Source organism: Xyrauchen texanus, chromosome 6 (genome assembly GCF_025860055.1).
Source record: "Xyrauchen texanus isolate HMW12.3.18 chromosome 6, RBS_HiC_50CHRs, whole genome shotgun sequence".
Taxonomy (NCBI): Eukaryota; Metazoa; Chordata; class Actinopteri; order Cypriniformes; family Catostomidae; genus Xyrauchen; species Xyrauchen texanus.
This window is the reverse complement of record NC_068281.1, coordinates 24405441-24414981: the sequence shown is the minus strand read 5'-3', so window position 1 is coordinate 24414981 and position 9541 is coordinate 24405441. Positions and strand designations below refer to the sequence as shown.

The following is a 9541-nucleotide window of genomic DNA, read 5'->3' as shown; positions in this document are numbered from 1 at the left end:
TCCCTTTTTTTAGATGCATTAGATGCGCACAGTTTTATGGTTTCAATACAATAATCGGAAAACAAATACATTTTTATGGCAAAATCAAGTAAGATATATTTAGCTTAGAGGTGAGATTTTATATTAAGCTGTTTTAATAAAAAAATGTTAAATAAAGTGCATGGCATAGGATCTGTATTTATCTGCTGCCCTCTACTGGATTCATATTTATGACTCACAAGTCTATGCCTTGTGCAAAATGTAAAAATTGAAGACAAAATCTTTCATTTCCTTCTTTTGTGCACATCAGAGATCTGATACTGACTTAAAACTATTTTTATCCCCAGAAACCAACAGCTAATACTATTTTTAAATGCATTGTGCAAATTGAATAACTTAAATATGAATTGTAACAAACGTATTATTCATCACTTTCATTTTTATAGCTAAAAGCAAAATGACACTAAAGACACTAAAAAACATCTATAGATATCACTTGGAATAAATACATATAGCTTATAGCTTAAAATTGAATAGAAAGTAATAAAGGTTGCCTCTTAACTGATGCCTCTACAATATAAGATTTGATATTATCTTTTTAAATATTTTTAGAATTTTAAAGGATATATACTATTCAGGGTCAATAACATTGTTTGTATTAATAACTCATAGACAACAACTTTTATAACTCTTATAATGAGGTAAATGGTGCTGTTGCACAAATACTTAGCTCAGAGTATCTATCATTTTATAATAATAATTACAAATAAATCAGGTAACTTGCATGTAGGGCCAGGACATGTATTTGCAGGGCCTTGAATCCACCAGTGTAAAATTATAATTACAGTGGTAAAAACCACAGCAAACGTTAGTGCTTTCTATGTAAAACATGCATCGTATTAGTTCAATCAAATTTAGTGCAAACAAATGAATGTGCACATTCAGTTAAGTATACAACAAAGTGGGAAAAGTTCCTTAATAAAAACATTGCAGACTAGTCTTATTTGTTTTCTCTGACACCCTAGGTAACTTATTTGCAGAAAAATCATTGTTACACATGAAATATGGGTCTTTGAACAAGAACCTGAATTGCAAGGTTTCATGCTTATTAGCCAGGGCACTAACCCATTTCAGATACTGAGAACGCAGTTCAACAGACAACATTACTGTCCAGAATCCATGTTAAACAACCAAACAATGTGATTTTAAAGTTATGAGAAAGCGGACATTTAGTAGGATTGCTATGAAAATAACATTGGAAATGGGATTGTTTTTTCCAAACCAATTTTTTTGATATGCTATATAATTATTATTGTCATTTTTTACCCCCACAAAAAACAATACACATAACGTTATTGTAATAAACTTATATTTGAGTTGCTGAGCTATAGTCACTCACTTAAAAATTCATATCACACTGTTCACATTTGCCTTGCAACATTGTTGAGTTGGTTGCTCTCAATAATGCCTTTTTGATGGGGCTAGAATGGCTACATGGCTCTGCTTGCATGTAACTCAATATTCTCCAAACAGATTCTGTTCTTTGAAGAATTGCTTGCTGAGTTAAGTTCAAAACTCTAAAAATAACCTCACACACACAACACACACACACACACACACACACACACACACACACACACACACACACACACACACATAAAGCAGACTCTGCAGATGTATTGAAAATATCACATAAATTGTCTTTATTTTCCTTCATTTCTGTTATCCCACAGTGATGATTACACTCCATATACATGTGGTGCCATTTGCATTGTGGCTTTGAAAACATTTCACATTAGTCACCTATTCAGACTGCATTAATATGCCTCTGCATTAAGATGAGACATGTGATGTCTTAGGAGTTGTGAAATGTTCCATGTATGATTACAGCACATATGTACACATATACTAGACATTTATGACTCATAGTTTTGTCTCTAACATTTTTGTGATGTAAACATTATTTAAATGTAAACTGTCTAATCTTTGGAAATATTTAATATGGTGAATCTCTTCACATGAAGTGTTAGCAAAGGCTAACAGACTAAAAAAAAAAAAAAATCTATTGTCACATTATTTCAAAGATTCATAAAACAATTGCATTGATTTACAAAAAAGACTGACTGTCTGTCATTTATAACCCAGCATCTTCATAACAGGCCACATATTCATTCCACAAATTGATTTTGGCAGGTGATATATCTCCTTCGTCTATTAGATTATACAGATTTGTGGATGTAGCAAATGCCAGTTGATTTAAGGCAGCTGGTGCAACAGGTATTCCAAAAACGTTGTGTATCCTTTCTGCTGTCTCTTCAGGAAAATAAACAATATCCTCAAATTTGACTATAAGGTAAGTGTGTATAAGGAGACTTTTGCTCACTCTGAGTCCTGCTGAATTGCGTGCAAGCCAAAACTGAGAAAGCAGCTTGTAGAGGGGAGGAGGGCAGGAACAACTCATGTCCAGTCCCCAATCCCGCCGTCTGCGAGGGGAGGAGGGAAGTGACTCCCCGACCGCTTGGAGCGGTAGGGCCGCTGCCAGGAGCAGAGGAGAGTCCACACGGGTCGCCGAGAATGCGGAGGGGCGTTCTGTCCACTGGGGGTCGGTCTGACTCTGGTCCGTCAGGGGAGGAGAAGCTGCCGTCTGCCTGAGAGGGTGGAGGAGTGATCGGGGACCACGTAATGGCGCATCAGAGAACTGGTGAGTGAGTTTTTTCCTCCTCTCTCCTCTCTCTCTCTGTCACTCCATGTTGGCCTTTATCCCTCGCCTATATTGTTTTGTTGTTGTTGTTTTTAACCTCCTGCCTCCTCCCAGGTCGAGCAAGGCGGGGATGACCCACCGGCAGATGGGGTGTAAGGCGGGGGATGGACGTCATGCCGGGGGCACCCCGGCCTGAGGCAATGCTGGAATGAGTCTAGAGCGGAGGAGGGCAGTGCCGGGCTGGAACAATGCACGCCCGGTCTCCAATAAGCCTGAAGGGGCGCACGAGGGATAAAGGCAGCCGGTGACGATGGTTCAAGGGAGAGAGAATGACATGCAGCTACTCTGTGTGTTTATGTTTGTGTGTTTTTCGTTTATTTCTTCATTAAACTATTATTGTCAAGCCACTTCGTGCCTCCTCCTTTCCCTTAACCCGCTTTACACAGCTGTATAGGATTTGGATCTGGCTGAAAGAGGATATTTTTTTAAAGGAACTGCAGTACACCCTCGGTCCACACCATCACTGTTCTTTTTAAAAATGTTGCCTATGTGCTTTTTAATCTTCTTAAGCAAGTACAGTCTTGGCTTACTGCTGTACAGCATTAAATAAATCCATGCATGTGGTTCTCTAAACACATGAACTGAGTGAAGAGAGCGAACAATGACCTCATGAAGAAACGGCAGCTTTAAAATCCAGCCGCCACTGCCCATCCTCAACACTGGCTGAAAATTTGGGTACTTGACCAGGTGCTGCCTCAGCTCCTGTATGTATCCTCTGTCTAAGTGGACAACCCGGCTACCACCAGTAATTGTTTGCTCTAAAAGCAGAATCCTTCTTTTTCTTCACTCACTTTTTTCTCTGATTTTATTCCCTAACTCAACACTGCTCTTGTACAACTCAGTGTTCTGCAGGTGCAGCTTCCCATTGTGGACTACAGAGTGGAACCATCCTTGCATTACTTTAATTTGTCCATTATGTGCATCTGCTCTGGACCACTCACAAGAGTCCACAAGTGAGACTAATCAGGACACAGGGAATTGCAGGTAAGTGGAAGGGATTCTGAGATAGACAAAGTCAGAGCTGTTATCAAAAAGGTGCTGAAGGATCTCAGCACCTGAACCTGGCATGGATGTGATGGACATGACAGGGAGGATATTTGGGATCTCTCCAGAGACAATAAAGTCGTCAAATGTGCCGTTGTCTCTCCGTTTAACATTGCAAAGGAGCTGTTTTGCAGTTTATATATATATATATATATATATATATATATATATATATATATATATATATATATATATATATATATATATATATAAATTTACAAAATTCAGTCACCCATAAGCACACAGATCAGCGAGCAATGGAACAGCATATTGAAGGACACATGAAGTTTTCTTTTTCTTATCACGAAAGCCAAGTTAAACAGAGTAAGAACTGCAGAAATATTAACCAGCAATCCAAAGTCAAATACTAAACTTCTGTCATTTGACCTGGCAAGGTTTGAATTCCTTGGCCAAACTGGACTGGTCTATGTTTTAGCAAAGCCTAAGTAGCTAAGTAGCTAACTAGCTTTAGCTAAGTAGCTAACTAGCCTCAATATACTTTGAGTATACAATATACAATAGAGTTTGTTGCAAATGACACAATAGTTTCTGTGTCATTTAAGATCACTGATAGCCTTACTCCATTTTTACTGTTGTCTTAAATCTACACTCTGACACCTTGACATAAGGGCCATGCATCAGGTAAGCCACTCTGGTGACAGGGCTCTCCATGGGAAAGGTTTATGAACCGTGTCCATCTCTTCTTGAATTCTGCTGCCTGCTCTGCCTCTTGTATCCAGGCAACTGGGCTTGATCCTTGTGTGTCAAGCTAAAACATTTTTGTAATGGGCATCCCACACATCCATAAGCGCTCCATAGTATTTTCTAAAGATCTGTGAGGAACGCACCTGAAATCGATGTCAAGATTTTTGAAAAAAAGAGCGAATTGAGAGGGGAGTGCTCTTGTTTCACTACATGGTCTTACACTAGTAACGTTTGAGAGTTAAGAAGCACCAGGGCCTGAAACACGCTCTTTAGCTTCATGCCAGATGAATGAGCTTACACAGACTCTCCACTCACAAACAACATGTCCTGATGAAATTACCTCTCCTGCAGTACCTCAAACTTCTTTTTCTACCCATCGCAGCCACTTTGAACATTACCCAAACTGACCCTCCCATGGCTGATAACACTGGATGGTGGGAGAGGGGGCAAACACTAGTGCATTTTTAAGATAGATGTATTTAGGGCCTCTGCAACAAAAACCTGTCCATTTGGACCAAGTGTGAAGGAGCTCTGGTCAGTGTGCTCGTGCCCTAGGTTGAAGTTTGGCTAGCCTAGATTGTTAGCTTCTAAAAGAGGGGACACAGAGAAATATACAGTGTGTGTGTTTGTGTGCTTTTATGTATGTGGGAGAAATGGACGCTACACACATACAAATATGAATACAGTAGTTACATTGTTTGTTTATGCTTCACAGGATGTCTCGTCTGTAGCAGTGTGAACTCCATTGGAATCATCAAGGAGCAAGGTGTATCTCTTTTGAAATTCATGCGTTTGGCCAGGGAAGTAGAGAGACAAGTCTGTCAATATTGAGAAATAAGGTGAGGAAACATGCTTTGTCTAAGGCCCACACTCAAGTTGTGAAGAGCAGAACAACAGAAAGAAGCGGTCAATGAGAATGCGGTGGAGGCTATGACTGAGACCTACATGAAGGAAACCAAAGCTGTGTTTCGAACAGCATTTGGCCAAAAAGAAAAGAACCCTTTTCTGACAATGAGTACCTCATTGAGCTGCAGGAATGTAATGGTATAAAGATGGGCTCAATACTTCATTCACGTTACAGTGCAACACAAATAACCAAATATGTTGCCAATGAGATGCAGAGCAAAATTGTCATTAGCATAATAGCATCATCGAGTAAGTTAGCCATCCTAATGACGAGGCCTCATCTTTAAGTCACAAAGCTGTCATGACAGTTTCAGTTAAAGCATCAGTTCAAGAAGAAAGCCCTGAATTCACATTCCTTGAGCTTGTTGAACTGGAAAATCTGAGAGCAGATGGCATAGTAGAGGGTTTACTTGTTTAAGTAATGCTGGCTTTACAGAAGAATGGCTTCTTGGTTACTGGGTAACATTTGTCACTGATGGCGCCAGCATCATGTTAGGAAAAAAGTCAGGAGCAGCCAGGTTGACCTTGAGATTCCAAAAGCTTTTTGTATTGCACTGTATGAACCATAGACTTGAACTAGATGTGTCAGATGCAGTTGATGAGGTAAACTCTGTCACTAAGCTTTTATGCACAAGCTATATTCTCTGTATAGTATGTCAAACAAAAATGAGCGTGAACTCAAAGATGCAGCAGCTGAAGTAGGCTCACAACTTCTTCGCATTGGCAGAGTCTTGGATGTCCGCTGGGTAGCCAGTAGCTTTTGGACTGTTCATGCTGTTCGGACATCACTGGAAGCTCTTGTACAGCACTTTAAGAATGCTTGTTCTGATGAGAGGAGGTCCAAAAATGAGAAGCAAATGTACAGAGGTTTATCGGACCATGTTCAAAGTCCTGAATTTCTTTGTGACCTTGGGCTCATGTATGACGCACTCCATGAACTAAGTGTCCAGTCACAGGAGCTTCAGACTCATTCTATAACTCTCCTCATAGCAGAGCATCTGCTGAAACAGACAATCAGAGTGATACATTAATTTAAAGAGAGTCCAGGTGAGAAATATGGTGAGGCTTTAGAAGCAAAAGAGAGTGGGGTGTATCGATCTATAGCCTTGTAAAGAAACAAAAATCTCAAGTCTAGCAATCCAGGCCAGTTCTTACAAAGCCTTGAACAATCTTGAGCAATGCTTGTCTTTCGAAGATGAAACCATCAAGAAACTCAGCATCCATGCTCAGAATAATGTCCATCAAACCCCAGCATCTGCCATGGTGAAGAACAAGTTAAGCGACTGTGCAAGCTATTTAACTTGTGCACAGACCAAGCACTGAATGTGTGAGCCCAACGACCTAAAACTGCTCATTAACTGTATGAAAACATTCCCTGTCAGCACAGCACAGTATGAAAGGAACTTTAGCCTTATGAACAATATCAGCACAGACAAAAGGGCTGTCCTACTGGTCTCAAACATATCAAACTTAATGATGATTAACATCAACTGACCCCCTACTTCCAAGTTTGATCCTAGAAAGTATACAAGGACCTGGTTGAAGAGCCACCGTGCTGCCTCTTCTGTGCGTTCTAGACAATGCAGTGTGAAAACCCCTGCAGAGAGCACGTCTGTCTGGAATATATTGTAGTACAGGAGTAGACAGGCTGTTGACAGGTTTCAAAACCTGCACCAACAATAAATCTTGAGTTCAAAATCAGTTATTTGTTATTTCGTATTTATATAAGTTCTGCATTACTTACCTACCTGAACTTAAGTCCCTTGAGCCAAAAAATATGAGCACTTATTAAGAAACCCTGCATTGGGTTGAGAGTGTATATATCACTGTGGTTTTCATGAATAAGTTGTCATATGTATATATTTTTGTTCATTATATTTAACTAAAAATCAGTTATTTGTTATTTCATATTTAAATAAATATTGCACTACTTACCTACCTGAAGTTAAGTCCCTTGAGCGAAAAAAATATGAGCACTTATTTAGAAATTGAGAGAGTATTTCACTGTGGTTTTCATAAATATGTTGTAAAATGTATATATTTTTGTTCATTATATTTAAATAAATATTGTTGTTTTTATATTATTTTGAATATATTGTTGAATTCTTTGAATGATGATGATATTTTAATGTTTGTTAAAAATAAACTAATCTCTGACTGAAATACCATGCTTGCCTCATCTTGCATATATCTTATATTCATGCATTAGGCCTGTGTAGGACCAGTAATATTTTCAAAATGTCCCTTGAACTTATTTATAATGGTGGCACATTCTGGCCTACATTATCTGTTGCAAATCAGCTGTTCCAAGAGATAGTTTACAAAAGAAACTACTCACACATACTACTTACAAGGTTAGAGAATATTTGTCCAATTTTCATGTGTGGATGGACTAAGGAATAAGGAATAGTTCACTCAAAATTCATAATTATGTAGTTGTCTCTTTCTATAGTCTTTGGGTCAGTATTTATTGCAAAATCTGCACCTCTTCTGTGCATAATATTAATTTCATAATGATCCTTACACCGTGAAGCCAAGCAGCAGAAGTTAAGTGGCAATGTGCAAATACTACTGGACCATTTGGGGGTGAACTAAATATGCAAGACTAGTCTTACATGTCACTGTTTATAACACAGGGCATTCATCCTTTGCTGGGCCACTTAAAAAAATGGGGGGCATAAATTAAGAGTATACCCACTTCTCCAGGCACCACTACACCACTGGTTATGGGGTCATTATGCTCCCCTGCCACATGAGCTCCAATGAGGATGGCTAATATTTTAGTTGGCTGGTGGTTCTGTAGAAACTTCTTCCCCCACCCTCTGTGCTTGTGCTCTGTAACTGATTATACTTTCTCAAGCTATCAGAATTGTCTCTGTGTGTCAAGAAAGGTGTAAATTAAATAGTATGCTGTGGCAAACCCAGTTAGGGAGTGCCCCATCGGCACCTCATCATTTGGGGCACTGGACACCATCCTGTCCGGATACTCCACCATTCGGTCCATGTACTCAATCAAAACCTGAGAGGCAGCAGCATTCTCAGGATGAAGCAAACAGTAAAGAGCAAGAGAGGGCAAATTGTTGTCGTAAATCTCATTCCATTTCTTGCCAAAGTCCTGATGGTTTACTGGTGGCTGGTAAATTTCAGCATTAGACAATGGTAGAAACAGCCTTTCGGATGACTTTATAAATGTGTATGTGTGTAGTGGCGGCCCTCTTTTTCATCAAATGCACATGTGTTTGATAAAGTAAAGTTTGGGGTGAAGGTGTGCTGACATTAGGGTTAGGGTTATGATTAGGATTAGGGTTAGGTGATTTTGTCTGTTTTATGTTCAATTTGTTCTGTGCCCTCATTTAAAGACACATATCTTACTGACACAGATTAAAGTCCAAAGAAATCTAGTTGCACATTCAAGAGACAGAGCAAAGCCACACCTCTGTGTGCACTTAATAGCCAAGATCCAAGAAACAACAGATGTGTACTGTTTTTTTTTCTCTTGGAAAGCTCCTCCTTGGCAACCCCCAAACATTAGTTATTACTCAAACATTAGTACACACATAGGGCAGCAGATATTTTCCCATTTCAATACTTTTTCCCCAAGTGTCTATGGCTGTGTTTATGTAGCCAGTAAGCGTTCATATTTCATTTGGATATCATCCCTCAAAGTTTAATAAAATGGTCCACGAGTTTGCATATTCATACAGGCCTAATCCTTGTATATGATGAAGGTAAACATTTTTGGCTTGCTGTACAGATAGAGCTCGAGCCTCGACTAATAGTAGTCGAGGCTCGAGCTCTATCTGTACAGCAAGCCAAAAATGTTAGTAATGAATGGATAAAATAAGGCAGGCAGAAGATGGTGGCAGGTGTTTATACTCTCTTACAGCAGAATGATTGTCACGGTTAGATGAATTAGCTCCTCCCAAACTTTGGTTTACAGTTCCATTTAATGCAGTATTGAGTGTTTGGAGAAAACAAAAGTAGATAGGCCTACCACACACGCAAATTAAGTCTTTGAACAATCGTGCAGAGCATCGATTCTCTCGCATTAATTTGTACATTATTGTATTTAATAATAATAATACAATTATGTTCAGGCTCACTAATAATTACAACGATCCACAATATTTATAATCCACGTACCGT

The 9541-nt window shown here is 39.1% G+C and overlaps 1 pseudogene; it reads right to left on the bottom strand.

The window, feature by feature from the left end:
* Positions 1–1686: 1686 nt before the first annotated feature.
* On the bottom strand, positions 1687–8619 carry LOC127645677 (dermatan-sulfate epimerase-like protein; annotated as a pseudogene).
* Between the last annotated feature and the right edge of the window lie 922 nt (positions 8620–9541).